This window comes from Aulostomus chinensis, chromosome 4 (genome assembly GCF_037954235.1).
Source record: "Aulostomus chinensis isolate RoL2024-O1b breed Wild chromosome 4, RoL_Achi_v1.0, whole genome shotgun sequence".
Classification (NCBI taxonomy): domain Eukaryota; kingdom Metazoa; phylum Chordata; class Actinopteri; order Syngnathiformes; family Aulostomidae; genus Aulostomus; species Aulostomus chinensis.
In genome coordinates this window covers 29744173-29770250 of record NC_141323.1, presented here as the reverse complement: position 1 = coordinate 29770250, position 26078 = coordinate 29744173, and the positions used below count along the sequence as shown (strand labels likewise).

General features: G+C 42.9%; 19 non-coding genes and 3 pseudogenes across 19 annotated transcripts; 1 reads left to right on the top strand and 21 right to left on the bottom strand.

Annotated features, from left to right (window-relative positions):
• The first annotated feature begins 1174 nt into the window (after positions 1-1174).
• trnaf-gaa (transfer RNA phenylalanine (anticodon GAA)) lies at positions 1175-1247 on the top strand. Its single transcript has one exon. It is a non-coding gene; the product is annotated as a tRNA-Phe (tRNA).
• Positions 1248-2436: 1189 nt separating this feature from the next.
• Positions 2437-2555, bottom strand: LOC147265987 (5S ribosomal RNA). Its single transcript, XR_015114874.1, has one exon. It is a non-coding gene; the product is annotated as a 5S ribosomal RNA (ribosomal RNA).
• A 311-nt stretch (positions 2556-2866) lies between these two features.
• LOC147265986 (5S ribosomal RNA) lies at positions 2867-2985 on the bottom strand. Its single transcript, XR_015113602.1, has one exon. It is a non-coding gene; the product is annotated as a 5S ribosomal RNA (ribosomal RNA).
• A 309-nt stretch (positions 2986-3294) lies between these two features.
• On the bottom strand, positions 3295-3413 carry LOC147265985 (5S ribosomal RNA; annotated as a pseudogene).
• Positions 3414-9987: 6574 nt separating this feature from the next.
• Positions 9988-10106, bottom strand: LOC147265984 (5S ribosomal RNA). Its single transcript, XR_015113232.1, has one exon. It is a non-coding gene; the product is annotated as a 5S ribosomal RNA (ribosomal RNA).
• Positions 10107-10415: 309 nt separating this feature from the next.
• LOC147265983 (5S ribosomal RNA) lies at positions 10416-10534 on the bottom strand. The gene has a single exon (XR_015114714.1). It is a non-coding gene; the product is annotated as a 5S ribosomal RNA (ribosomal RNA).
• A 309-nt stretch (positions 10535-10843) lies between these two features.
• On the bottom strand, positions 10844-10962 carry LOC147265982 (5S ribosomal RNA). The gene has a single exon (XR_015114991.1). It is a non-coding gene; the product is annotated as a 5S ribosomal RNA (ribosomal RNA).
• A 6989-nt stretch (positions 10963-17951) lies between these two features.
• LOC147265981 (5S ribosomal RNA) lies at positions 17952-18070 on the bottom strand. Its single transcript, XR_015114566.1, has one exon. It is a non-coding gene; the product is annotated as a 5S ribosomal RNA (ribosomal RNA).
• Positions 18071-18380: 310 nt separating this feature from the next.
• On the bottom strand, positions 18381-18499 carry LOC147265980 (5S ribosomal RNA). Its single transcript, XR_015113188.1, has one exon. It is a non-coding gene; the product is annotated as a 5S ribosomal RNA (ribosomal RNA).
• A 309-nt stretch (positions 18500-18808) lies between these two features.
• LOC147265979 (5S ribosomal RNA) lies at positions 18809-18927 on the bottom strand. The gene has a single exon (XR_015113996.1). It is a non-coding gene; the product is annotated as a 5S ribosomal RNA (ribosomal RNA).
• A 310-nt stretch (positions 18928-19237) lies between these two features.
• Positions 19238-19356, bottom strand: LOC147265978 (5S ribosomal RNA). The gene has a single exon (XR_015112734.1). It is a non-coding gene; the product is annotated as a 5S ribosomal RNA (ribosomal RNA).
• Positions 19357-19665: 309 nt separating this feature from the next.
• On the bottom strand, positions 19666-19784 carry LOC147265977 (5S ribosomal RNA). The gene has a single exon (XR_015114825.1). It is a non-coding gene; the product is annotated as a 5S ribosomal RNA (ribosomal RNA).
• A 310-nt stretch (positions 19785-20094) lies between these two features.
• Positions 20095-20213, bottom strand: LOC147265976 (5S ribosomal RNA). Its single transcript, XR_015114435.1, has one exon. It is a non-coding gene; the product is annotated as a 5S ribosomal RNA (ribosomal RNA).
• A 309-nt stretch (positions 20214-20522) lies between these two features.
• LOC147265975 (5S ribosomal RNA) lies at positions 20523-20641 on the bottom strand. The gene has a single exon (XR_015113021.1). It is a non-coding gene; the product is annotated as a 5S ribosomal RNA (ribosomal RNA).
• A 309-nt stretch (positions 20642-20950) lies between these two features.
• On the bottom strand, positions 20951-21069 carry LOC147265974 (5S ribosomal RNA). Its single transcript, XR_015113995.1, has one exon. It is a non-coding gene; the product is annotated as a 5S ribosomal RNA (ribosomal RNA).
• Positions 21070-21379: 310 nt separating this feature from the next.
• Positions 21380-21498, bottom strand: LOC147265973 (5S ribosomal RNA). Its single transcript, XR_015112774.1, has one exon. It is a non-coding gene; the product is annotated as a 5S ribosomal RNA (ribosomal RNA).
• Positions 21499-21807: 309 nt separating this feature from the next.
• Positions 21808-21926, bottom strand: LOC147265972 (5S ribosomal RNA). Its single transcript, XR_015115551.1, has one exon. It is a non-coding gene; the product is annotated as a 5S ribosomal RNA (ribosomal RNA).
• Positions 21927-22234: 308 nt separating this feature from the next.
• LOC147265971 (5S ribosomal RNA) lies at positions 22235-22353 on the bottom strand (annotated as a pseudogene).
• A 310-nt stretch (positions 22354-22663) lies between these two features.
• LOC147265970 (5S ribosomal RNA) lies at positions 22664-22783 on the bottom strand. Its single transcript, XR_015113151.1, has one exon. It is a non-coding gene; the product is annotated as a 5S ribosomal RNA (ribosomal RNA).
• A 309-nt stretch (positions 22784-23092) lies between these two features.
• LOC147265969 (5S ribosomal RNA) lies at positions 23093-23211 on the bottom strand. Its single transcript, XR_015113274.1, has one exon. It is a non-coding gene; the product is annotated as a 5S ribosomal RNA (ribosomal RNA).
• Positions 23212-23939: 728 nt separating this feature from the next.
• Positions 23940-24058, bottom strand: LOC147265968 (5S ribosomal RNA). The gene has a single exon (XR_015112979.1). It is a non-coding gene; the product is annotated as a 5S ribosomal RNA (ribosomal RNA).
• A 311-nt stretch (positions 24059-24369) lies between these two features.
• On the bottom strand, positions 24370-24488 carry LOC147265967 (5S ribosomal RNA; annotated as a pseudogene).
• Positions 24489-26078: the final 1590 nt, after the last annotated feature.

The following is a 26078-nucleotide window of genomic DNA, read 5'->3' as shown; positions in this document are numbered from 1 at the left end:
GGGTTTGAAAATGTTCAAATGAGCCAAAACAATGTCCTGGGATCCAACCAGGGACCTTTAGATCCACACCAATCTTCCCTGACCTCATAGAAACTGGAACATTTCAACAAATAAATTCAAATTCAACTAAGCAGCAACTCTAGAACAGTCAGAGCACTTGCTAATTCCCCTGTTAGCTCCAGATCAGACAATGCAGGCTCACCTTCACACTTGGTTGTACGACCGTCACCAGTTGAAGCTTCTGTGGTTCAACAAAGTCTGGGGACTCAAGACACAAATCAGCACCGGTGCAGGTCCAGATCCAGATGTTAGCTGATGGGGACAATGGCTTAAGGGAGCTCCAGGTAGCTGGTTTGAACTGGTCCCTCATCTCTGTGAGTAGAAACCATCTGAGGTGGAGGGTGAAGATCTGCTTTGACCTCCTGATCTCCCAGTAAAGCCAGTATAGATGTTAAGCTTGGAGGAGTTGATGGCCTCCTTCATCTTCTTGTTGGAGATGTTTGCTAAACTCAGCACCACCACAGATCAGAGGAAAGTCCACTTGTCAGCTGGACACTGGAGTTTCTAGTGACCTGCAGGATCTTAGTTGTGGTGGCAGCAGGCCTGTTCTAAGAGCTTTGCTCACATTCATGATCAGGCTTCATAATGGTTCTGGACCACTGTGTGATAGGAGCTGATCCTGGAGCAGCAGAAGAAAAATATAGAGAAGAAAAGACAAAAGACAGAGAGAAATGAGGGAGAGAATGACAAAAAGATGGGAACAAGATGAGGGTGAAAGACAAGCAGAGAGAAAGACAGGGGGACAGGGGGATGGAAGACAGACACACAACCAACAACAGCAACAGCAGCAATAATAGTTTTGATATTGTCCTGTTATTGATGTTTTCATGTGAAAGTGGCATATTTAAGATAAAAGACACTGTTAGAACAGAAAGATCCATAAAACCCACCAACCAGAGGTGTGTCTGGTACAGATGTGGAATTATTGGCTCACACAATGTTGAGGCAACTGGGAAGAAGACAAACAAAAGAGGCTTGTTTGATTCAGACATTCATCAAAAATGGTCCTGTAGAACTGTTCAATGTGTCATGACTTCAGAGGCTCAAATCCTCTCTAAGTTCTAGTGAGAGTGGAAGAGATTATAAAATGAGAGAAGCAGGGCCCTCCCTCAGAGCTGAAATAGCTCAGTTGGGAGAGCGTTAGACTGAAGATCTAAAGGTCCCTGGTCCGATCCCAGGTTTCAGCAGAGGAACAGCATTGACTTTACTTTCCAGTGGAGGAACTGCAGACATGAAGGAAACGAACATCTTGTCCTGTGCATTCTTATGACATTCAAGACATTTTTGGAGCCTCTTGTTGGATTTTGCCACAGAGAATCAGAACCAATCAAAAGCATGGTGGACTTGAACATGGAGGATTGAACAAGTCAAGAAAGCAGCAGTTTGACCTTCACAGGTGTTTCTTTTCCTGTCTAAATGCTGAAGGAAGAGCCTGAGTAGCTCAGACGGTAGAGCATCAGACTTTTAATCTGAGGGTCCAGGGTTAAAGTCCCTGTTCAGGTGCTGTGGATGTTCCAGTGTTTGACAACATGGCACTGGATGAAGTTCATAGTTGAACAAACTGTTATCATCAGAAGTAGAAGTGTTCTCGTCTTGCCACTGTGAGACTGCAGCTGCAGGTCAAATGTGAGATAAAAGTGACTAATAATAATTTCATGTGGCATGCAATTAACGAAAGACCACAAATGACACTGGTCAAGTTAATTTTATTTATATTGCACCAAATCACAACAAAACTTATCTCATGACACTTTACAGGTAGAGCAGGTCCAGTACCAAACTGCTTCAATGAATCTACACCCAACAATTCTCCATCAGCAAGCACATCCTGCAAAAGCGGCGACAAAAACCTTCCTTTTAACAGGCAGGAACATCGAGAAGATCCAGGCTCAATGGGGACGGCCTTCTGCTTTGACCGATTGGGGGGAAAGACAAAAGGAACAATACAGATAATGGAGGAAGACGGATATGTAGAAGGAAAGAGAGGGACAGAGATAAAGAGAGAGAGAGACTGATGGAAAGACGGTGATGTGAGCAGGTGGAGCTACGGGTGGCAGCTTGAGCCTCTTCAGCTCTGCAGCCTCCTCCAGCAGCACCCAGATCTGGAATGAGAGGAGCCTAAAAGGCTCCAGAAAAGGAGACAAGTTAGTAATACCTATGAGTATAATTAATGTATGACACACATAGGAGGAGAGAGAGGAGTAGAGAGAAGCCCAGTACACTGCATCTGCCATCTTTCTACTTCAAATTACACGCTGCATGACATTCCATTTCAAAGCTGCAGAAAGGCGCTTCAAGAAAAGGTGTGTGAAGGAAGCTAGCTCATGCTGGTCCCCAAAGACTCAAAGCTGCCCTTTCCTCACAAAGAAACAAAAAAGCTTACAGCAACTGGTATTCCCAGGCAGTCTTCCATCCAAGTACTAACCAGGCCCGACCCTGCTTAGCTTCCGAGATCAGACGAGATCGGGCGTGTTCAGAGTGGTATGGCCGTAAGCCCTTGACTCTGACACACATGGGCTCTATATCCATTTCACTCACTTTACAACCTCAGAAAAAAAGTGACGTGCAACAGCCTCACGGTCTTTTGAAACGTCAAATTGGTGTCCTGTCAATACAAAGAAAAGAATGTTGATGTCATCTAGAGAAAAGTACTGCATCTGCCATCTGTCTACTTCAAATTACACGCTGCATGACATTCAATTTCAAAGCTGCAGAAAGGCGCTTCAAGAAAAGGTGTGTGAGGGAAGCTCGCTCATGCTGGTCCCCAAAGTCTCAAAGCTGCCCTTTGCTCACAAAGAAACAAAAAAGCTTACAGCACCTGGTATTCCCAGGCGGTCTCCCATCCAAGTACTAACCAGGCCCGACCCTGCTTAGCTTCCGAGATAAGACGAGATCGGGCGTGTTCAGAGTGGTATGGCCGTAAGCCCTTGACTCTGACACACATGGGCTCTATATCCATTTCACACACTTTACAACCTCAGAAAAAAAGTGATGCGCAAAAGCCTCAGGGTCTTTTCACACGCCAAATACGTGTCCTGTCAATAAAAGAAAAGAATGTTGATGTCATCGAGAGAAAAGTACTGCATCTGCCATCTGTCTTCTTCAAATTAACCACTGCATGACATTCCATTCCAAAGCTGCAGAGGGCGCTTCAAGAAAAGGTGTGTGAGGGAAGCTCGCTCATGCTGGTCCCCAAAGACTCAAAGCTGCCCTTTCCTAACAATGAAACAAAAAAGTTTACAGCACCTGGTATTCCCAGGCGGTCTCCGATCCAAGTACTAACCAGGCCCGACCCTGCTTAGCTTCCGAGATCAGACAAGATCCGGCGTGTTCAGAGTGGTATGGCCGTAAGCCCTTGACTCTCACACACATGGGCTCTATATCCATTTCACTCACTTTACAACCTCAGAAAAAAAGTGACGTGCAACAGCCTCAGGGTCTTTTGAAACGTCAAATAGGTGTCCTGTCAATACAAAGAAAAGAATGTTGATGTCATCTAGAGAAAAGTACTGCATCTGCCATCTGTCTACTTCAAATTACACGCTGCATGACATTCAATTTCAAAGCTGCAGAAAGGCGCTTCAAGAAAAGGTGTGTGAGGGAAGCTCGCTCATGCTGGTCCCCAAAGACTCAAAGCTGCCCTTTGCTCACAAAGAAACAAAAAAGCTTACAGCACCTGGTATTCCCAGGCGGTCTTCCATCCAAGTACTAACCAGGCCCGACCCTGCTTAGCTTCCGCGATCAGACGAGATCGAGATAACAATTATATAAAAAATAAATTCCTTCAGGAAAGAAATCTTACCAAAAAAAAACCCCCACCCTTGATACACCTCGAACTTGATGAAAACACCATCAGAGTTTTTTTTTTTTTTTTTTTTTTTTTTTTTTTTAATTAAGTTAAATTTAGACAAATAAACCAACACTATGTGCCTACAGCCACTGGAGCAATGCAGGTCATTCCAAAAAAAAATAAATAAAAATTAAAGAGAGACAAAAAAAAACTCATGGGACTAAAAAGAACAAATTCCTGTCGTGAAGTGTCACACACACAATTTTTTTTTTTTTTTTTTTTAAATGCAATTTTATCAAAATGAAATGTTAAACACACCAAAAACATAAACCACCCAATTTGCTCACCCCTTTATTAAATTTGAAAAATACTTTGCTTTATAAAAAAAAGAGACTACTTAGCTGGGAATTTGAAGAGAAAACATACCATTGTCAATCTTGTTTATTTCAATTTTGCCATTTGCTATGTTGAAAAATGTGTTTTTCCTGCAGAAAGTGTTTTCAAAAATATCCTTGTCCATGTCATGTAAGATTTGTAGGTGCGTCAAGAGTGTTGTGTAAAAAACCCCAAATATGTTTATTTTCTTCTTTTCATAGAGAGCGTAGTTTCTAGTTGTCCATATTGATTTTTTTGCAAAAGTGAGTATGGTATTTATGAGAGTCCTGTTCTGATCCTTTTGTTTCAGTGTTGTACCAAAGAGAAGAGTCCATGTCCATAGTGTTTCATCTGTCAAACTGAAATTGCAGTGCTCTTGCAGTAGCATCCTGATGAAATTCCTGAATTTATCCGATTCCTTGCAGTTGATGAATAGATGCTCCTGGTCTTCCGGTTCTTTATTGCAGATTTGGCATGTCCTACTGTAGTTTTCCTTATTAATCTGGTGTAATTTGATTCCTGTGAAAATTCTCCTGTGTCTGATATTGAATTCTAGCTTGAAAGTATTGCTGTCCATGTAAGGTATGTTAAGGTTTTGCCAGATTTTTGACCGACCCTTGTTATATTATGTTGCTGAAGTGCCCTGCATTTAAGTGTCCTACCATTGTGTGTGAAAAAGGTGCTTTCGAGAAAAGGTAACTGCAGCACATGACTTTTCTGACTGCACTTAGGCCTGAGGTGGGGCAGGAATTTGCCCCATGCCTCTAGCACCTCCTGGTAGAACATCGGTAGCGAGCCATGGCTTTTCCCAGGAAGGAGGTGATAAAGAGGGAGTTTCTCCCCCTCCCCGTACTCAGCCAGGTAGCCCGCCATTGTGTCCTCCCAGGGGTACTGCCTGTTCGAATCGAGAAAATTTCTAACTAATTTGGCCCTGAGTGCATCTTTTTTTGCACTGATGTCAATTAGTCCTAATCCCCCCTCCCTTTTATTCGCAATTATCACCCGATGAGCGATCGAATTTCCCTTTCCCCTCCAAAGGAAGGAGGAGATCGCTTCATTGAGCGAATTTAGTGCCCACTGCGGTAGCTCACAGGCCCCCAAAACATGATTAATTTTTGACAGTATTAAGGCATTGATGACAATTACCTTTCCTCTCAGGCTTAAACCCCTACTTCTCCATAAATTAAGTGTATTTTCTACCTTTTTTACAAGTTCTCTCCACCCTAAGTCCCTGGCTTCCCCTTCATTTTTACCAATGTATACACCCAGTATTTTCCTGTATTCTTTAGTGCTAAAACCCCAATTATTTTTTAAACTATTTTTACCGAATTCCATCATTTCTGACTTATTTCTGTTAACCTTAGCTCCTGATGCTTTTTCATATCTTTCTAGATGTTTTATAATATAATTTAAATTTTCTTCATTTTTAAACATTATCTTGATATCATCCGCAAATTGTGCTATTTTAACGACTTTGTCTCTATATGTTTTTATACCTATAATATTCTTATCATTCATTATACTTAAAGCTAGTGGCTCAGCAACAATACTGTATAAAAGAGCTGAAAGCGGGCATCCTTGCCTTACCGATCTTTTTAATTTGATCTTTTCTGTTAGTTGTCCATTTATCTTTATTTGACTGTATGCGTTATCGTATAATAATTTAATCCATCTAATAAAGCCTTCACCGTATCCAAATCTTTTTAAAGTTTTATATAAGAAAAGATGTTCTACTCTGTCGAATGCTTTCTCCAAATCAATTCCGAGCAGATACCCCCCCTGTGCTGCCATTGTCCTGACGGTATCCTTTATTGTAAGGATCGTATCTATGATGTCTCTATCTGGTATGCCGTATGCCTGTGTATTACCAATAATGGTTCCTATTGTAAGTTTAAGCCTGTTTGCCAGTGTTTTGGTCAGTATCTTGTAATCTGTATTGAGTAAACTTATTGGTCTATAGTTTGTTATATCCTGTTTTGAACCTTTATTTTTGTAGATAAGTGAAATTATTCCTGCAGTGAATGTATTGGATGTTCTCTGTTCCCGTTCCATTGAGTGGTACAATGACAGCAACAGGGGAGCTATCTGCTCTTTGAAACAAATATAAAATTCTGCTGTTAAACCATCTACCCCTGGACTTTTGTTTTTATTTAAGCTGTCTATTGCCGTCTTTATCTCATTAATAGTAATTTGTGCATCAGACCATTCCTTATCCTCCACTGAAATACTAGTTTGGATATTTGATAACAACTTGTCTACCTCATCGCTATTGCTATATCCATTATCAAATAATTCTTTATAAAACTCTGTAGTTACTCTTAGTATATTTTCTTGATCGTCATATTCTTTTCCAGTTATATCGTTGATTTTTTCTATTATAGTTTTGTTTTGTTTTTGCTTTTCGAGCCCCAAAAAATATGCGGTGCATTTTTCTCCTTCTACTAAATTTTTAACTCTGCTTCTTATCATTGCACCTCTGCATTTTATTTTTTCTATGTTTCCTAGTTTTGCTTTATATAATTCATAGTTTTCTGTGTTTCTGTTAGGTTCTTTATCAAATAATGCTATTTCATGATTGATTAATTTTCTTAGTCGATTTTCTTCCAGCTCCTCTCTCCACTTTTTCTCTTTACTATAATTTATACTACTTCTTTTAATTCTTTGCTTTAGAATTTCCCACTTTTCTATAAAATTATTTTCTATTTTCATTTCTATTTTTGCATAATCAAGCAGCTTTGTGATTTTTTTAACGTAAGTTGAATCTGCCAGGAGGCTGGAGTTGAGGCACCAGGTACCTCCCCCCCTGAAACCTCCTGCAGCACCCAAGTAACACTCAATTGTTGCGTGATCACTCCATGCGTTATAATTATATTGTATTTTATTGATCTGTTTTGTTGCTTCAGGGGCCGCTAGACATAAATCTATTCTGGCTTGTTTCATTTTTCCCTGCACAACCTGTCTTCTGGAGTACTCTTTCTTGAATGGGTTGTGAATTCTCCATACATCTGTCAAATTGTGAATATTCATTAAATTATATAGCTCAGTTCTGCTTGTGTCATTCTTGTATACATTGTTAATTGATATATCATCCTTAGTTAATGCGATATTGAAATCGCCTATTATTATGGTTCTATGATCTATCCATCTGCTTATACTATTTAGAAACATTTTCCTTTCCTTTTCACAGTTACTGGCATATATGTTAACAATTCTGTATGTTCTATTGTTTATGCAAACATCTATAATAAGTATTCTACCTTTCTTGTCATGATATATTAACTTGCTATTGGTACTTATAGTCTTTTTTACTAAAATAGCTACGCCAAAAGATTTACTTGTGCCGTTGCTAAAAAAGACATCTCCTTCCCACATTTTGCTTGCTGCCGCCACGCTATCCCCTTCCCACCTTGTCTCCTGTAAGCAGAGAATGTCACACTTGCTTTTAAGTAAAATGGCGGTCATCCTGCCATAAGTGCGGAGTCCATTGACATTAAGGGAGTGCAGCAGAAACATGGTCAGACCAAAAAAACCTTTAAACAGCCAATTTTCCCTCAAGATTTTTTACCTCTCCCTCCTTCTTTCTTCTGTTTTTTCTTCATCGCAGCATCTTTTATTGAGGTGTGCTTTTTCCGAATATTTTTGATTGTGGCAAAGTCCATTTCCGAGTCACTGTTTGATCTACTCTGAGGAGGGAAGGTGGAGGGCACATTTAAGGTAGGTACCCTGGTGGATGTGGCTGCCGCCGGCTGCAATTCTCTTGGGGTATCCCCCACCTCCATTGATTCCAGGAGTTGAGAAGGCTCCGGCTCCTTTTCGGACCCGTTTCCTCCTCCATCCTTTCCTCTCTGCTGTGGGCCTGAGTCAGTGCTCATGTCATTCAGACTTGAACCAAGCCTTGTGCCTGGGCTCTGCACCACTTTAGGAGGGCTCTGGGTTCTCTGAGGGGCGTAACCCTCACCAGCAGCCTGCTTGGCGGCGCCACTACCCACCTCGTCATCTTCCTCCTCATCCTCCGTTCCTCCCTCACTTAAACCTTCCATCTCACTGTACAGCTCCTCAGATCCAGATTCCACCACAATATCCTCATCACTATAATTACAATTACATTCATCAATTTTGTTCCAACACACCTCACATTTCTGTATCTTATTAGGTTTCCTGTTGCACTCCCTTGCATAATGCCCCTGGACACCACACTTATGGCAGGAGAACTCAGGACAGTCCCTTAGGATGTGCCCCGGCTGGAGGCACATCCTACACACCCTAGCCTGCCTATCATGTATGACCCTGAAATATTCCGGTCCCATTGCTGTGTCAAACCGTGCTGAATAAGGCAGAGATTGGACTTTATCTGTAAACTTTACTTTGAGAAACCGCGTCCCATCAGCAATTTGCGTACCCGGCCACATCCTCCTCCTTATAGTTGATGCAGCTGAGACTCCCCACCCTTCTAGCTTTTGTAAAATTTCCTCATCTCTGATGTAAGCTGGTAAGCTTAAAAAAGAAACCATGAGTTCATCATTACACAGATCTTTGACATGCACTGTGTTGTCCCCAATTTTGAAACCATCTAGGATTCTCTCTTTCCCTTTGATGTGTGACATGGTAATTTCATATTTCTGCGGCCCTGTCGCCCTACAGGCTATTAAACCTCCACACAGTGCTCTTATGCATCTCATTAATTCGAGAACTGGGACTTCATCCTGCCCAGTTACCTCGACACTGACCGTCAGTTCTCTGTCATACTTGTGGTCGCCACCCGCAGATTTCGCCGCTCCATGTCGCTGCTGCAGCTGCCTTTCCCCACCAGACGCCGCATCTCTTTCCGCCGCCAATTCTCTCTCACTCTCCGTCGCCTCTCCAGTAGCTCCTCGCTGCCCAGGTCTTCTCGGAACCACGTCTTCAACTCTGTTCTTCAGGCCACCAGCTCTCGTTGCCTGTGGACCGTCTCCAGCGCTCCTTCCACACATCTCCTCTGAATCAGCCGCTGCTCGCCGTCTTTCCCCCGCTGTCGCTGCGGAAGCCGCTCTCGCATTTCCCTCCGGCAGTTTTCCTTCCGACTTCTTCATGTTTCGTTTCTGATTGTTTCTTTTAACAAGCAACCATTTTTCATTTCCTTCACCTGTTTGTGCGTTTTTGTCAAGTCCGTTTTCCATGCTCGTAATCTGAAATCCGTTTGCAGAGTTCAAATCCATTTGGTCCGTCCGAAAGTTTTCCATTAGGAAAAAAAAACTCAAATTGACCTCCCCCGATCAGTATAAAAACTGTCGGGGGGAAAAAATGTTCACTCTAAAAACGAACCAAAAATGCACGGAAAATAAGGAAGAACAATGAAAAAAGGCTGAAAAAAAACGAAAGAAATGGGAAAAGCGGAGTCCGCGACCTCCGTGTGTCGTGCTGTCAGCGTACCGTCTGATTGGCGCATGCGTGTTCAGAGTGGTATGGCCGTAAGCCCTTGACTCTGACACACATGGGCTCTATATCCATTTCACACACTTTACAACCTCAGAAAAAAAGTGATGCGCAACAGCCTCAGGGTCTTTTCACACGCCAAATCGGTGTCCTGTCAATAAAACAAAAGAATGTTGATGTCATCGAGAGAAAAGTACTGCATCTGCCATCTGTCTACTTCAAATTACACACTGCATGACATTCCATCCGAAAGCTGTGTAGGGCGCTTCAAGAAAAGGTGTGTGAGGGAAGCTCGCTCATGCTGGTCCCCAAACACTCAAAGCTGCCCTTTCCTCACAATGAAACAAAAAAGCTTACAGCACATGGTATTCCCAGGCGGTCTCCCATCCAAGTACTAACCAGGCCCGACCCTGCTTAGCTTCCGAGATCAGACGAGATCGGGCGTGTTCAGAGTGGTATGGCCGTAAGCCCTTGACTCTCACACACATGGGCTCTATATCCATTTCACACACTTTACAACCTCAGAAAAAAAGTGATGCGCAACAGCCTCAGGGTCTTTTCACACGCCAAATCGGTGTCCTGTCAATAAAAGAAAAGAATGTTGATGTCATCGAGAGAAAAGTACTGCATCTGCCATCTGTCTTCTTCAAATTAACCACTGCATGAAATTCCATTCCAAAGCTGCAGAGGGCCCTTCAAGAAAAGGTGTGTGAGGGAAGCTCGCTCATGCTGGTCCCCAAAGTCTCAAAGCGGCCCTTTCCTCACAATGAAACAAAAAAGCTTACAGCACCTGGTATTCCCAGGCGGTCTTCCATCCAAGTACTAACCAGGCCCGACCCTGCTAAGCTTCCGAGATCAGACGAGATCGGGCGTGTTCAGAGTGATATGGCCGTAAGCCCTTGACTCTCACACACATGGGCTCTATATCCATTTCACACAATTTACAACCTCAGAAAAAAAGTGATGCGCAACAGCCTCACGGTCTTTTTACACACCAAATCGGTGTCCTGTCAATAAAAGAAAAGAATGTTGATGTCATCGAGAGAAAAGTACTGCATCTGCCATCTGTCTTCTTCAAATTACACACTGCATGACATTCCATCCGAAAGCTGTGTAGGGCGCTTCAAGAAAAGGTGTGTGAGGGAAGCTCGCTCATGCTGGTCCCCAAAGACTCAAAGCGGCCCTTTCCTCACAATGAAACAAGAAAGCTTTCAGCACCTGGTATTCCCAGGCGGTCTCCCATCCAAGTACTAACCAGGCCCGACCCTGCTTAGCTTCCGAGATCAGACGAGATAGGGCGTGTTCAGAGTGGTATGGCCGTAAGCCCTTGACTCTCACACACATGGGCTCTATATCCATTTCACTCACTTTACAACCTCAGAAAAAAAGTGAAGCGCAAAAGCCTCAGGGTCTTTTCACACGCCAAATAGGTGTCCTGTCAATAAAAGAAAAGAATGTTGATGTCATCTAGAGAAAAGTACTGCATCTGCCATCTGTCTACTTCAAATTAACCACTGCATGACATTCCATTCCAAAGCTGTGGAGGGCGCTTCAAGAAAATGTGTGTGAGGGAAGCTCGCTCATGCTGGTCCCCAAACACTCAAAGCTGCCCTTTCCTCACAATGAAACAAAAAAGCTTACAGCACCTGGTATTCCGAGGCGGTCTCCCATCCAAGTACTAACCAGGCCCAACCCTGCTTAGCTTCCGAGATCAGACGAGATCGGGCGTGTTTTTTTTTTTTTTTTGTCTTTTAGTATCAAAAATACATCATACATTTTTACCAACTGTACATTCTTATTTACATGACAAAATTTAACAATTATATAAAAAATAAATTCCTTCAGGAATGAAATCTTACAAAAAAAAAACCCCACCCTTGATACACCTCGAACTTGATGACAACACCATCAGAGTTTTTTTTTTTTTTTTTTTTTTTTTTTAATTAAGTTAAATTTAGACAAATAAACCAACACTATGTGCCTACAGCCACTGGAGCAATGCAGGTCATTCCAAAAAAAAATAAATAAAAATTAAAGAGAGACAAAAAAAAACTCATGGGACTAAAAAGAACAAATTCCTGTCGTGAAGTGTCACACACACAAATTTTTTTTTTTTTTTTTTTTTTTTATAAATGAAATTTTATCAAAATGAAATGTTAAACACACCAAAAACATAAACCACCCAATTTGCTCACCCCTTTATTAAATTTGAAAAATACTTTGCTTTATAAAAAAAAAGAGACTACTTAGCTGGGAATTTGAAGAGAAAACATACCATTGTCAATCTTGTTTATTTCAATTTTGCCATTTGCTATGTTGAAAAATGTGTTTTTCCTGCAGAAAGTGTTTTCAAAAATATCCTTGTCCATGTCATGTAAGATTTGTAGGTGCGTCAAGAGTGTTGTGTAAAAAAACCCAAATATGTTTATTTTCTTCTTTTCATAGAGAGCGTAGTTTCTAGTTGTCCATATTGATTTTTTTGCAAAAGTGAGTATGGTATTTATGAGAGTCCTGTTCTGATCCTTTTGTTTCAGTGTTGTACCAAAGAGAAGAGTCCATGTCCATAGTGTTTCATCTGTCAAACTGAAATTGCAGTGCTCTTGCAGTAGCATCCTTATGAAATTCCTGAATTTATCCGATTCCTTGCAGTTGATGAATAGATGCTCCTGGTCTTCCGGTTCTTTATTGCAGATTTGGCATGTCCTACTGTAGTTTTCCTTATTAATCTGGTGTAATTTGATTCCTGTGAAAATTCTCCTGTGTCTGATATTGAATTCTAGCTTGAAAGTATTGCTGTCCATGTAAGGTATGTTAAGGTTTTGCCAGATTTTCCCTATCGGTATTCCCTTGAATAATTGTGCCCAGTGTTTTTCTGCTTTTGGAGTGCGTTTCATTGAGTTAATCCCTATGGTGTACCAGTCCTTTGTTTTCACCTGTGACAGCTCTTTCCCTGTGTACTGTGTGACAAGCTCAAGCGGTGGGAGTTCGGGGTCTGCTCTCGATTTGTCCGTGATGATTAAGTTTCTCCACAGTGAGGTTATGTTTCTGTTGATTTTGTTACCTAGTCCATTTAGGTAATCCTTTCTGCACGGTGTCCCTGTTTTTTTGAGTTGCGTTGTGACTTTCCTGAGACTGAACAGACCCCTTTCCCCCACCACTTGACCGACCCTTGTTATATTATGTTGCTGAAGTGCCCTGCATTTAAGTGTCCTACCATTGTGTGTGAAAAAGGTGCTTTCGAGAAAAGGTAACTGCAGCACATGACTTTTCTGACTGCACTTAGGCCTGAGGTGGGGCAGGAATTTGCCCCATGCCTCTAGCACCTCCTGGTAGAACATCGGTAGCGAGCCATGGCTTTTCCCAGGAAGGAGGTGATAAAGAGGGAGTTTCTCCCCCTCCCCGTACTCAGCCAGGTAGCCCGCCATTGTGTCCTCCCAGGGGTACTGCCTGTTCGAATCGAGAAAATTTCTAACTAATTTGGCCCTGAGTGCATCTTTTTTTGCACTGATGTCAATTAGTCCTAATCCCCCCTCCCTTTTATTAGCAATTATCACCCGATGAGCGATCGAATTTCCCTTTCCCCTCCAAAGGAAGGAGGAGATCGCTTCATTGAGCAAATTTAGTGCCCACTGCGGTAGCTCACAGGCCCCCAAAACATGATTAATTTTTGACAGTATGAAGGCATTGATGACAATTACCTTTCCTCTCAGGCTTAAACCCCTACTTCTCCATAAATTAAGTGTATTTTCTACCTTTTTTACAAGTTCTCGCCACCCTAAGTCCCTGGCTTCCCCTTCATTTTTACCAATGTATACACCCAGTATTTTCCTGTATTCTTTAGTGCTAAAACCCCAATTATTTTTTAAACTATTTTTACCGAATTCCATCATTTCTGACTTATTTCTGTTAACCTTAGCTCCTGATGCTTTTTCATATCTTTCTAGATGTTTTATAATATAATTTAAATTTTCTTCATTTTTAAACATTATATTGATATCATCCGCAAATTGTGCTATTTTAACGACTTTGTCTCTATATGTTTTTATACCTATAATATTCTTATCATTCATTATACTTAAAGCTAGTGGCTCAGCAACAATACTGTATAAAAGAGCCGAAAGCGGGCATCCTTGCCTTACCGATCTTTTTAATTTGATCTTTTCTGTTAGTTGTCCATTTATCTTTATTTGACTGTATGCGTTATCGTATAATAATTTAATCCATCTAATAAAGCCTTCACCGTATCCAAATCTTTTTAAAGTTTTATATAAGAAAAGATGTTCTACTCTGTCGAATGCTTTCTCCAAATCAATTCCGAGCAGATACCCCCCCTGTGCTGCCATTGTCCTGACGGTATCCTTTATTGTAAGGATCGTATCTATGATGTCTCTATCTGGTATGCCGTATGCCTGTGTATTACCAATAATGGTTCCTATTGTAAGTTTAAGCCTGTTTGCCAGTGTTTTGGTCAGTATCTTGTAATCTGTATTGAGTAAACTTATTGGTCTATAGTTTGTTATATCCTGTTTTGAACCTTTATTTTTGTAGATAAGTGAAATTATTCCTGCAGTGAATGTATTGGATGTTCTCTGTTCCCGTTCCATTGAGTGGTACAATGACAGCAACAGGGGAGCTATCTGCTCTTTGAAACAAATATAAAATTCTGCTGTTAAACCATCTACCCCTGGACTTTTGTTTTTATTTAAGCTGTCTATTGCCGTCTTTATCTCATTAATAGTAATTTGTGCATCAGACCATTCCTTATCCTCCACTGAAATACTAGTTTGGATATTTGATAACAACTTGTCTACCTCTTCGCTATTGCTATATCCATTATCAAATAATTCTTTATAAAACTCTGTAGTTACTCTTAGTATATTTTCTTGATCGTCATATTCTTTTCCAGTTATATCGTTGATTTTTTCTATTATAGTTTTGTTTTGTTTTTGCTTTTCGAGCCCCAAAAAATATGCGGTGCATTTTTCTCCTTCTACTAAATTTTTAACTCTGCTTCTTATCATTGCACCTCTGCATTTTATTTTTTCTATGTTTCCTAGTTTTGCTTTATATAATTCATAGTTTTCTGTGTTTCTGTTAGGTTCTTTATCAAATAATGCTATTTCATGATTGATTAATTTTCTTAGTCGATTTTCTTCCAGCTCCTCTCTCCACTTTTTCTCTTTACTATAATTTATACTACTTCTTTTAATTCTTTGCTTTAGAATTTCCCACTTTTCTATAAAATTATTTTCTATTTTCATTTCAATTTTTGCATAATCAAGCAGTTTTGTGATTTTTTTAACGTAAGTTGAATCTGCCAGGAGGCTGGAGTTGAGGCACCAGGTACCTCCCCCCCTGAAACCTCCTGCAGCACCCAAGTAACACTCAATTGTTGCGTGATCACTCCATGCGTTATAATTATATTGTATTTTATTGATCTGTTTTGTTGCTTCAGGGGCCGTTAGACATAAATCTATTCTGGCTTGTTTCATTTTTCCCTGCACAACCTGTCTTCTGGAGTACTCTTTCTTGAATGGGTTGTGAATTCTCCATACATCTGTCAAATTGTGAATATTCATTAAATTATATAGCTCAGTTCTGCTTGTATCATTCTTGTATACATTATTAATTGATATATCATCCTTAGTTAATGCGATATTGAAATCTCCTATTATTATGGTTCTATGATCTATCCATCTGCTTATACTATTTAGAAACATTTTCCTTTCCTTTTCACAGTTACTGGCATATATGTTAACAATTCTGTATGTTCTATTGTTTATGCAAACATCTATAATAAGTATTCTACCTTTCTTGTCATGATATATTAACTTGCTATTGGTACTTATAGTCTTTTTTACTAAAATAGCTACGCCACAAGATTTACTTGTGCCGTTGCTAAAAAAGACATCTCCTTCCCACATTTTGCTTGCTGCCGCCACGCTATCCCCTTCCCACCTTGTCTCCTGTAAGCAGAGAATGTCACACTTGCTTTTAAGTAAAATGGCGGTCATCCTGCCATAAGTGCGGAGTCCATTGACATTAAGGGAGTGCAGCAGAAACATGGTCAGACCAAAAAAACCTTTAAACAGCCAATTTTCCCTCAAGATTTTTTACCTCTCCCTCCTTCTTTCTTCTGTTTTTTCTTCATCGCAGCATCTTTTATTGAGGTGTGCTTTTTCCGAATATTTTTGATTGTGGCAAAGTCCATTTCCGAGTCACTGTTTGATCTACTCTGAGGAGGGAAGGTGGAGGGCACATTTAAGGCAGGTACCCTGGTGGATGTGGCTGCCGCCGGCTGCAATTCTCCTGGGGTGTCCCCTACCTCCATTGATTCCAGGAGTTGAGAAGGCTCCGGCTCCTTTTCGGACCCGTTTCCTCCTCCATCCTTTCCTCTCTGCTGTGGGCCTGAGTCAGTGCTCATAACATTCAGACTTGAACCAAGCCTTGTGCCTGGGCTCTGCACCACTTTAGGAGGGCTCTGGGTTCTCTGAGGGGCGTAACCCTCACCGGCAGCCTGCTTGGCGGCGCCACTACCCACCTCGTCATCTTCCTCCTCATCCTCCGTTCCTCCCTCACTTAAACCTTCCATCTCACTGTACAGCTCCTCAGATCCAGATTCCACCACAATATCCTCATCACTACAATTATAATTACATTCATCAATTTTGTTCCAACACACCTCACATTTCTGTATCTTATTAGGTTTCCTGTTGCACTCCCTTGCATAATGCCCCTGGACACCACACTTATGGCAGGAGAACTCAGGACAGTCCCTTAGGATGTGCCCCGGCTGGAGGCACATCCTACACACCCTAGCCTGCCTATCATGTATGACCCTGAAATATTCCGGTCCTATTGCTGTGTCAAACCGTGCTGAATAAGGCAGAGATTGGACCTTGTCTGTAAATTTTACTTTGAGAAACCGCGTCCCATCAGCAATTTGCGTACCCGGCCACATCCTCCTCCTTATAGTTGATGCAGCTGAGACTCCCCACCCTTCTAGCTTTTGTAAAATTTCCTCATCTCTGATGTAAGCTGGTAAGCTTAAAAAAGAAACCATGAGTTCATCATTACACAGATCTTTGACATGCACTGTGTTGTCCCCAATTTTGAAACCATCTAGGATTCTCTCTTTCCCTTTGATGTGTGACATGGTAATTTCATATTTCTGCGGCCCTGTCGCCCTACAGGCTATTAAACCTCCACACAGTGCTCTTATGCATCTCATTAATTCGAGAACTGGGACTTCATCCTGCCCAGTTACCTCGACACTGACCGTCAGTTCTCTGTCATACTTGTGGTCGCCACCCGCAGATTTCGCCGCTCCATGTCGCTGCTGCTGCTGCCTTTCCCCACCAGACGCCGCATCTCTTTCCGCCGCCAATTCTCTCTCACTCTCCGTCGCCTCTCCAGTAGCTCCTCGCTGCCCAGGTCTTCTCGGAACCACTTCTTCAGCTCTGTTCTTCAGGCCACCAGCTCTCGTTGCCTGTGGACCGGCTCCAGCGCTCCTTCCACACATCTCCTCTGAATCAGCCGCTGCTCATCGTCTTTCCCCCGCTGTCGCTGCGGAAGCCGCTCTCGCATTTCCCTCCGGCAGTTTTCCTTCCGACTTCTTCATGTTTCGTTTCTGATTGTTTCTTTTAACAAGCAACCATTTTTCATTTTCTTCACCTGTTTGTGCGTTTATGTCAAGTCCGTTTTCCATGCTCGTAATCTGAAATCCGTTTGCAGAGTTCAAATCCATTTGGTCCGTCCGAAAGTTTTTCATTAGGAAAAAAAAAAACTCAAATTGACCTCCCCCGATCAGTATAAAAACTGTCGGGGGGAAAAAATGTTCACTCTAAAAACGAACCAAAAATGCACGGAAAATAAGGAAGAACAATGAAAAAGGCTGAAAAAAACGAAAGAAATGGGAAAAGCGGAGTCCGCGACCTCCGTGTGTCGTGCTGTCAGCGTACCGTCTGATTGGCGCATGCGTGTTCAGAGTGGTATGGCCGTAAGCCCTTGACTCTGACACACATGGGCTCTATATCCATTTCACTCACTTTACAACCTCAGAAAAAAAGTGATGCGCAACAGCCTCAGGGTCTTTTCACACGCCAAATATGTGTCCTGTCAATAAAAGAAAAGAATGTTGATGTCATCGAGAGAAAAGTACTGCATCTGCCATCTGTCTACTTCAAATTAACCACTGCATGACATTCCATTCCAAAGCTGCGGAGGGCGCTTCAAGAAAAGGTGTGTGAGGGAAGCTCGCTCATGCTGGTCCCCAAAGACTCAAAGCGGCCCTTTCCTCACAATGAAACAAAAAAGCTTACAGCACCTGGTATTCCCAGGCGGTCTCCCATCCAAGTACTAACCAGGGCCGACCCTGCTAAGCTTCCGAGATCAGACGAGATCGGGCGTGTTCAGAGTGGTATGGCCGTAAGCCCTTGACTCTCACACACATGGGCTCTATATCCATTTCACTCACTTTACAACCTCAAAAAAAATGTGATGTGCAACAGCCTCACGGTCTTTTTACACATCAAATAGTTGTCCTGTCAATACAAAGAAAAAAATGTTGATGTCATCTAGAGAAAAGTACTGCATCTGCAATCTGTCTACTTCAAATTACACACTGCATGACATTCCATTCCAAAGCTGTGGAGGGCACTTCAAGAAAAGGTGTGTGAGGGAAGCTCGCTCATGCTGGTCCCCAAAGACTCAAAGCTGCCCTTTCCTCACAAAGAAATAAAAAAGCTTACAGCACCTGGTATTCCCAGGCGGTCTTCCATCCAAGTACTAACCAGGCCCGACCCTGCTTAGCTTCCGAGATCAGACGAGATCGGGCGTGTTCAGAGTAGTATGGCCGTAAGCCTTTGACTGTGACAGACATGGGCTCTATATCCATTCCACACAATTTACAACCTCAGAAAAAAAGTGATGCGCAACAGCCTCAGGGTCTTTTCACACGCCAAATACGTGTCCTGTCAATAAAAGAAAAGAATGTTGATGTCATCGAGAGAAAAGTACTGCATCTGCCATCTGTCTTCTTCAAATTAACCACTGCATGAAATTCCATTCCAAAGCTGCAGAGGGCGCTTCAAGAAAAGGTGTGTGAGGGAAGCTCGCTCATGCTGGTCCCCAAAAACTCAAAGCGGCCCTTTCCTCACAATGAAACAAAAAAGCTTACAGCACCTGGTATTCCCAGGCGGTCTTCCATCCAAGTACTAACCAGGCCCGACCCTGCTAAGCTTCCGAGATCAGACGAGATCGGGCGTGTTCAGAGTGGTATGGCCGTAAGCCCTTGACTCTCACACACATGGGCTCTATATCCATTTCACTCACTTTACAACCTCAAAAAAAATGTGATGTGCAACAGCCTCACGGTCTTTTTACACACCAAATAGTTGTCCTGTCAATACAAAGAAAAAAATGTTGATGTCATCTAGAGAAAAGTACTGCATCTGCAATCTGTCTACTTCAAATTACACACTGCATGACATTCCATTCGAAAGCTGTGGAGGGCGCTTAAAGAAAATGTGTGTGAGGGAAGCTCGCTCATGCTGGTCCCCAAACACTCAAAGCTGCCCTTTCCTCACAATGAAACAAAAAAGCTTACAGCACCTGGTATTCCCAGGCGGTCTCCCATCCAAGTACTAACCAGGCCCAACCCTGCTTAGCTTCCGAGATCAGACGAGATCGGGCGTGTTCAGAGTGGTATGGCCGTAAGCGCTTGACTCTCACACACATGGGCTCTATATCCATTTCACACACTTTACAACCTCAGAAAAAAAGTGATGCGCAACAGCCTCAGGGTCTTTTCACACGCCAAATCGGTGTCCTGTCAATAAAACAAAAGAATGTTGATGTCATCGAGAGAAAAGTACTGCATCTGCCATCTGTCTTCTTCAAATTAACCACTGCATGAAATTCCATTCCAAAGCTGCAGAGGGCCCTTCAAGAAAAGGTGTGTGAGGGAAGCTCGCTCATGCTGGTCCCCAAAGTCTCAAAGCGGCCCTTTCCTCACAATGAAACAAAGAAGCTTACAGCACCTGTTATTCCCAGGCGGTCTTCCATCCAAGTACTAACCAGGCCCGACCCTGCTAAGCTTCCGAGATCAGACGAGATCGGGCGTGTTCAGAGTGGTATGGCCGTAAGCCCTTGACTCTCACACACATGGGCTCTATAACCATTTCACTCACTTTACAACCTCAAAAAAAATGTGATGTGCAAAAGCCTCACAGTCTTTTTACACACCAAATAGTTGTACTTTCAATACAAAGAAAAGAATGTTGATGTCATCTAGAGAAAAGTACTGCATCTGCAATCTGTCTACTTCAAATTACACACTGCATGACATTCCATTCGAAAGCTGTGGAGGGCGCTTCAAGAAAAGGTGTGTGAGGGAAGCTCGCTCATGCTGGTCCCCAAACACTCAAAGCTGCCCTTTCCTCACAATGAAACAAAAAATCTTACAGCACCTGGTAGTCCCAGGCGGTCTCCCATCCAAGTACTAACCAGGCCCGACCCTGCTTAGCTTCCGAGATCAGACGAGATCGGGCGTGTTCAGAGTGGTATGGCCGTAAGCCCTTGACTATTACACACATGGGCTCTATATCCATTTCACTCACTTTACAACCTCAGAAAAAAAGTGAAGCGCAACAGCCTCAGGGTCTTTTCACACGCCAAATAGGTGTCCTGTCAATAAAAGAAAAGAATGTTGATGTCATCTAGAGAAAAGTACTGCATCTGCCATCTGTCTACTTCAAATTAACCACTGCATGACATTCCATTCCAAAGCTGTGGAGGGCGCTTCAAGAAAAGGTGTGTGAGGGAAGCTCGCTCATGCTGGTCCCCAAAGACTCAAAGCGGCCCTTTCCTCACAATGAAACAAAAAAGCTTATAGCACCTGGTATTCCCAGGCGGTCTCCCATCCAAGTACTAACCAGGCCCGACCCTGCTTAGCTTCCGAGATCAGACGAGATCGGGCGTGTTCAGAGTAGTATGGCCATAAGCCTTTGACTCTGACACACATGGGCTCTATATCCATTTCACACAATTTACAACCTCAGAAAAAAAGTGATGCGCAACAGCCTCAAGGTCTTTTCACACGCCAAATCGGTGTCCTGTCAATAAAACAAAAGAATGTTGATGTCATCGAGAGAAAAGTACTGCATCTGCCATCTGTCTACTTCAAATTAACCACTGCATGAAATTCCATTCCAAAGCTGCAGAGGGCCCTTCAAGAAAAGGTGTGTGAGGGAAGCTCGCTCATGCTGGTCCCCAAAGTCTCAAAGCGGCCCTTTCCTCACAATGAAACAAAAAAGCTTACAGCACCTGGTATTCCCAGGCGGTCTTCCATCCAAGTACTAACCAGGCCCGACCCTGCTAAGCTTCCGAGATCAGACGAGATCGGGCGTGTTCAGAGTGGTATGGCCGTAAGCCCTTGACTCTCACACACATGGGCTCTATATCCATTTCACTCACTTTACAACCTCAAAAAAAATGTGATGTGCAACAGCCTCACGGTCTTTTTACACACCAAATAGTTGTCCTGTCAATACAAAGAAAAAAATGTTGATGTCATCTAGAGAAAAGTACTGCATCTGCAATCTGTCTACTTCAAATTACACACTGCATGACATTCCATTCGAAAGCTGTGGAGGGCGCTTCAAGAAAAGGTGTGTGAGGGAAGTTCGCTCATGCTGGTCCCCAAACACTCAAAGCTGCCCTTTCCTCACAATGAAACAAAAAAGCTTACAGCACCTGGTATTCCCAGGCGGTCTCCCATCCAAGTACTAACCAGGCCCGACCCAGCTTAGCTTCCGAGATCAGACGAGATCGGGCGTGTTCAGAGTGGTATGGCCGTAAGCCCTTGACTCTGACACACATGGGCTCTATATCCATTTCACACAATTTACAACCTCAGAAAAAAAGTGAAGCGCAACAGCCTCAGGGTCTTTTCACACGCCAAATAGGTGTCCTGTCAATAAAAGAAAAGAATGTTGATGTCATCTAGAGAAAAGTACTGCATCTGCCATCTGTCTACTTCAAATTAACCACTGCATGACATTCCATTCCAAAGCTGTGGAGGGCACTTCAAGAAAAGGTGTGTGAGGGAAGCTCGCTCATGCTGGTCCCCAAAGACTCAAAGCTGCCCTTTCCTCACAAAGAAATAAAAAAGCTTACAGCACCTGGTATTCCCAGGCGGTCTTCCATCCAAGTACTAACCCGGCCCGACCCTGCTTAGCTTCCGAGATCAGACGAGATCGGGCGTGTTCAGAGTGGTATGGCCGTAAGCCCTTGACTCTCACACACATGGGCTCTATATCCATTTCACACAATTTACAACCTCAGAAAAAAAGTGATGCGCAACAGCCTCAGGGTCTTTTAACACGCCAAATACGTGTCCTGTCAATAAAAGAAAAGAATGTTGATGTCATCGAGAGAAAAGTACTGCATCTGCCATCTGTCTTCTTCAAATTAACCACTGCAAGAGATTCCATTCCAAAGCTGCAGAGGGCGCTTCAAGAAAAGGTGTGTGAGGGAAGCTCGCTCATGCTGGTCCCCAAAGACTCAAAGCGGCCCTTTCCTCACAATGAAACAATAAGGTTTCAGCACCTGGTATTCCCAGGCGGTCTTCCATCCAAGTACTAACCAGGCCCGACCCTGCTAAGCTTCCGAGATCAGACGAGATCGGGCGTGTTCAGAGTGGTATGGCCGTAAGCCCTTGACTCTCACACACATGGGCTCTATATCCATTTCACTCACTTTACAACCTCAAAAAAAATGTGATGTGCAACAGCCTCACGGTCTTTTTACACACCAAATAGTTGTCCTGTCAATACAAAGAAAAGAATGTTGATGTCATCTAGAGAAAAGTACTGCATCTGCAATCTGTCTACTTCAAATTACACATTGCATGACATTCCATTCGAAAGCTGTGGAGGGCGCTTCAAGAAAAGTTGTGTGAGGGAAGCTCGCTCATGCTGGTCCCCAAACACTCAAAGCTGCCCTTTCCTCACAATGAAACAAAAAAGCTTACAGCACCTGGTATTCCCAGGCGGTCTCCCATCCAAGTACTAACCAGGCCCGAACCCTGCTTAGCTTCCGAGATCAGACGAGATCGGGCGTGTTCAGAGTGGTATGGCCGTAAGCCCTTGACTCTCACACACATGGGCTCTATATCCATTTCACACACTTTACAACCTCAGAAAAAAAGTGATGCGCAAAAGCCTCAGGGTCTTTTCACACGCCAAATCGGTGTCCTGTCAATAAAACAAAAGAATGTTGATGTCATCGAGAGAAAAGAACTGCATCTGCCATCTGTCTTCTTCAAATTAACCACTGCATGAAATTCCATTCCAAAGCTGCAGAGGGCGCTTCAAGAAAAGGTGTGTGAGGGAAGCTCGCTCATGCTGGTCCCCAAAGTCTCAAAGCGGCCCTTTCCTCACAATGAAACAAAAAAGCTTACAGCACCTGGTATTCCCAGGCGGTCTCCCATCCAAGTACTAACCAGGCCCGAACCTGCTTAGCTTCCGAGATCAGAAGAGATCGGGCGTGTTCAGAGTGGTATGGCCGTAAGCCCTTGACTCTTACACACCTGGGCTCTATATCCATTTCACTCACTTTACAACCTTAGAAAAAAAGTGACGTGCAACAGCCTCACGGTCTTTTCACACGCCAAATAGGTGTCCTGTCGATAAAAGAAAAGAATGTTGATGTCATCTAGAGAAAAGTACTGCATCTGCCATCTGTCTACTTCAAATTAAACGCTGCATGACATTCCATTTCAAAGCTGCAGAATGGCGCTTCAAGAAAAGGTGTGTGAAGGAAGCTCGCTCATGCTGGTCCCCAAACACTCAAAGCTGCCCTTTCCTCACAATGAAACCAAAAAGCTTACAGCAACTGGTATTTCCAGGCGGTCCCCCATCCAAGTACTATCCAGGCCCGACCCTGCTTAACTTCCGCGATCAGACGAGTTCAGAATGGTATGGCCGTAAGCCCTTGACTCTCACACACATGGGCTCTATATCCATTTCACTCACTTTACAACCTCAAAAAAATGTGATGTGCAACAGCCTCACGGTCTTTTTACACACCAAATAGTTGTCCTGTCAATACAAAGAAAAGAATGTTGATGTCATCTCGAGAAAAGTACTGCATCTGCAATCTGTCTACTTCAAATTACACACTGCATGACATTCCATTCGAAAGCTGTGGAGGGCGCTTCAAGAAAAGGTGTGTGAGGGAAGCTCGCTCATGCTGGTCCCCAAACACTCAAAGCTGCCCTTTCCTCACAATGAAACAAAAAAGCTTACAGCACCTGGTATTCCCAGGCGGTCTCCCATCCAAGTACTAACCAGGCCCGACCCTGCTTAGCTTCCGAGATCAGACGAGATCGGGCGTGTTCAGAGTGGTATGGCCGAAAGCCCTTTACTCTTACACACATGGGCTCTATATCCATTTCACACACTTTACAACCTCAGGAAAAAAGTGACATGCAACAGCCTCAGGGTCTTTTCACACGCCAAATAGGTTTCCTGTCAATACAACGAAAAGAATGTTAATGTCATCGAGAGAAAAGTACTGCATCTGTCATCTGTCTACTTCAAATTACACGCTGCATGACATTCAATTTCAAACCTGCGGAAAAACGCTTCAAGAAAAGGTGTGTGAGGGAAGCTCGCTCATGCTGGTCCCCAAAGACTCAAAGCTGCCCTTTCCTCACAATGAAACAAAAAAGCTTACAGCACCTCGTATTCCCAGGCGGTCTTCCATCCAAGTACTAACCAGGCCCAACCCTGCTCAGCTTCCGAGATCAGGCGAGATCGGGCGTGTTCAGAGTGGTATGGCCGTAAGCCCTTGACTGTGACACACATGGGCTCTATATCCATTTCACACACTTTACAACCTCAGAAAAAAAGTGATGCGCAACAGCCTCAGGGTTTTTTCACACGCCAAATAGGTGTCCTGTCAATACAACGAAAAGAATGTTGATGTCATCTAGAGAAAAGTACTGCATCTGCCATCTGTCTACTTCAAATTACACGCTGCATGACATTCAATTTCAAAGCTGCGAAAGGCGCTTCAAGAAAAGGTGTGTGAGGGAAGCTCGCTCATGCTGGTCCCCAAAGACTCAAAGCTGCCCTTTCCTCAAGCTGAAGTTAAAAGAATTGCAAATTAATCCTTCACAGGTACTTGTTCACAGAGATGGATGAAATAAAAATTGAATATATTCTAGTATTATAAAAATACAATGAACAAAATTATTAACAATGAGTAAGAGGATTTTCAAAACAAAACAAACAGTGTCTTTCTTGGTTCTGAACTTTCGTTTCACTGAAAATCAAAATCTTTTTTAGTTAGATAGTTTCACATAAAATACCCTCAAGTCATCCTTTACACCTCAATTGTAAGGAAAAAAAGTTTCCTCTACAAAAGATAACCCTTTTGTTTTATAAAAATATACATCATATTTAATCCCTTTCAGAATCCTTAAGTTACCTTCTAAACCGGTATTCTTTAATTTACAACAACTAAAACTCAATATTTTACCTGTGGGCACACACACATTCATATGAAACACCTTAAATTAAATTTTTACCTGTTTATTGAAGCTCGTGTGCGGTCGGGGCTTCACAACTGTAATGGCCGCTTCACTCGCAGCTGACAGCTGCACACAATAAAAGCAAGTGCATGTGTATGTAAGTCCTCACAAATCCAGGGTTTTATTAGAAGGGGGAGAACGGGAATGGAGGATGAGAGTCTGAATGGTAATGGCAATGGCGGTGGAAGTCACAATCCAAACACTCACACGCAATGGCGGGACAGCGAAAGTCACGAAGAAGAAAACACAGCAGGACAAGGCACAGCAGAACAGCAGAGCCATCGGATGGAAACCCGTCTCTCTCTCTCCAATGTCCGTCTCCTTCAAGCATATTATCTTAATTTAGCCACAATTATCAAACATTATCTCGTGTCGAATTCGCATTACCTTTACTTTCGCTCCAAACATATTACAACGCTAAAGCTACGATCTGCTGGCACATTAGCACGGAATGCTATCCCTAGCTAGCACGTCGCTAACCATGTACACATCCAGTCTCTTTTCACTATAACAGTTAGATAAAGCGCAAATACAGGCATAAATATTCACCTCTCGAAGGTCACACAGAAGTTTATATCAGGACCACCAGTCGTCGACCTCCAAAATAAACTTAAATGCTCTCCACACAAATGATGCCTCCCCTCTTCACTCTCTGATCATTGCCTCTGTTTCTCTCCCCATGCGCGCTAACTACTCACCTCACAAACCTGCGCCACTAGTCCCACCCCTTACACAGGAACTTTCCTCTCATTGGCTTTTGCGGTCTTAATACACCCAAAGATAAGACAGGAATGAAATGATTGACAGGTAACAATTGAGGTTACATATAAACACGGCTTCTTC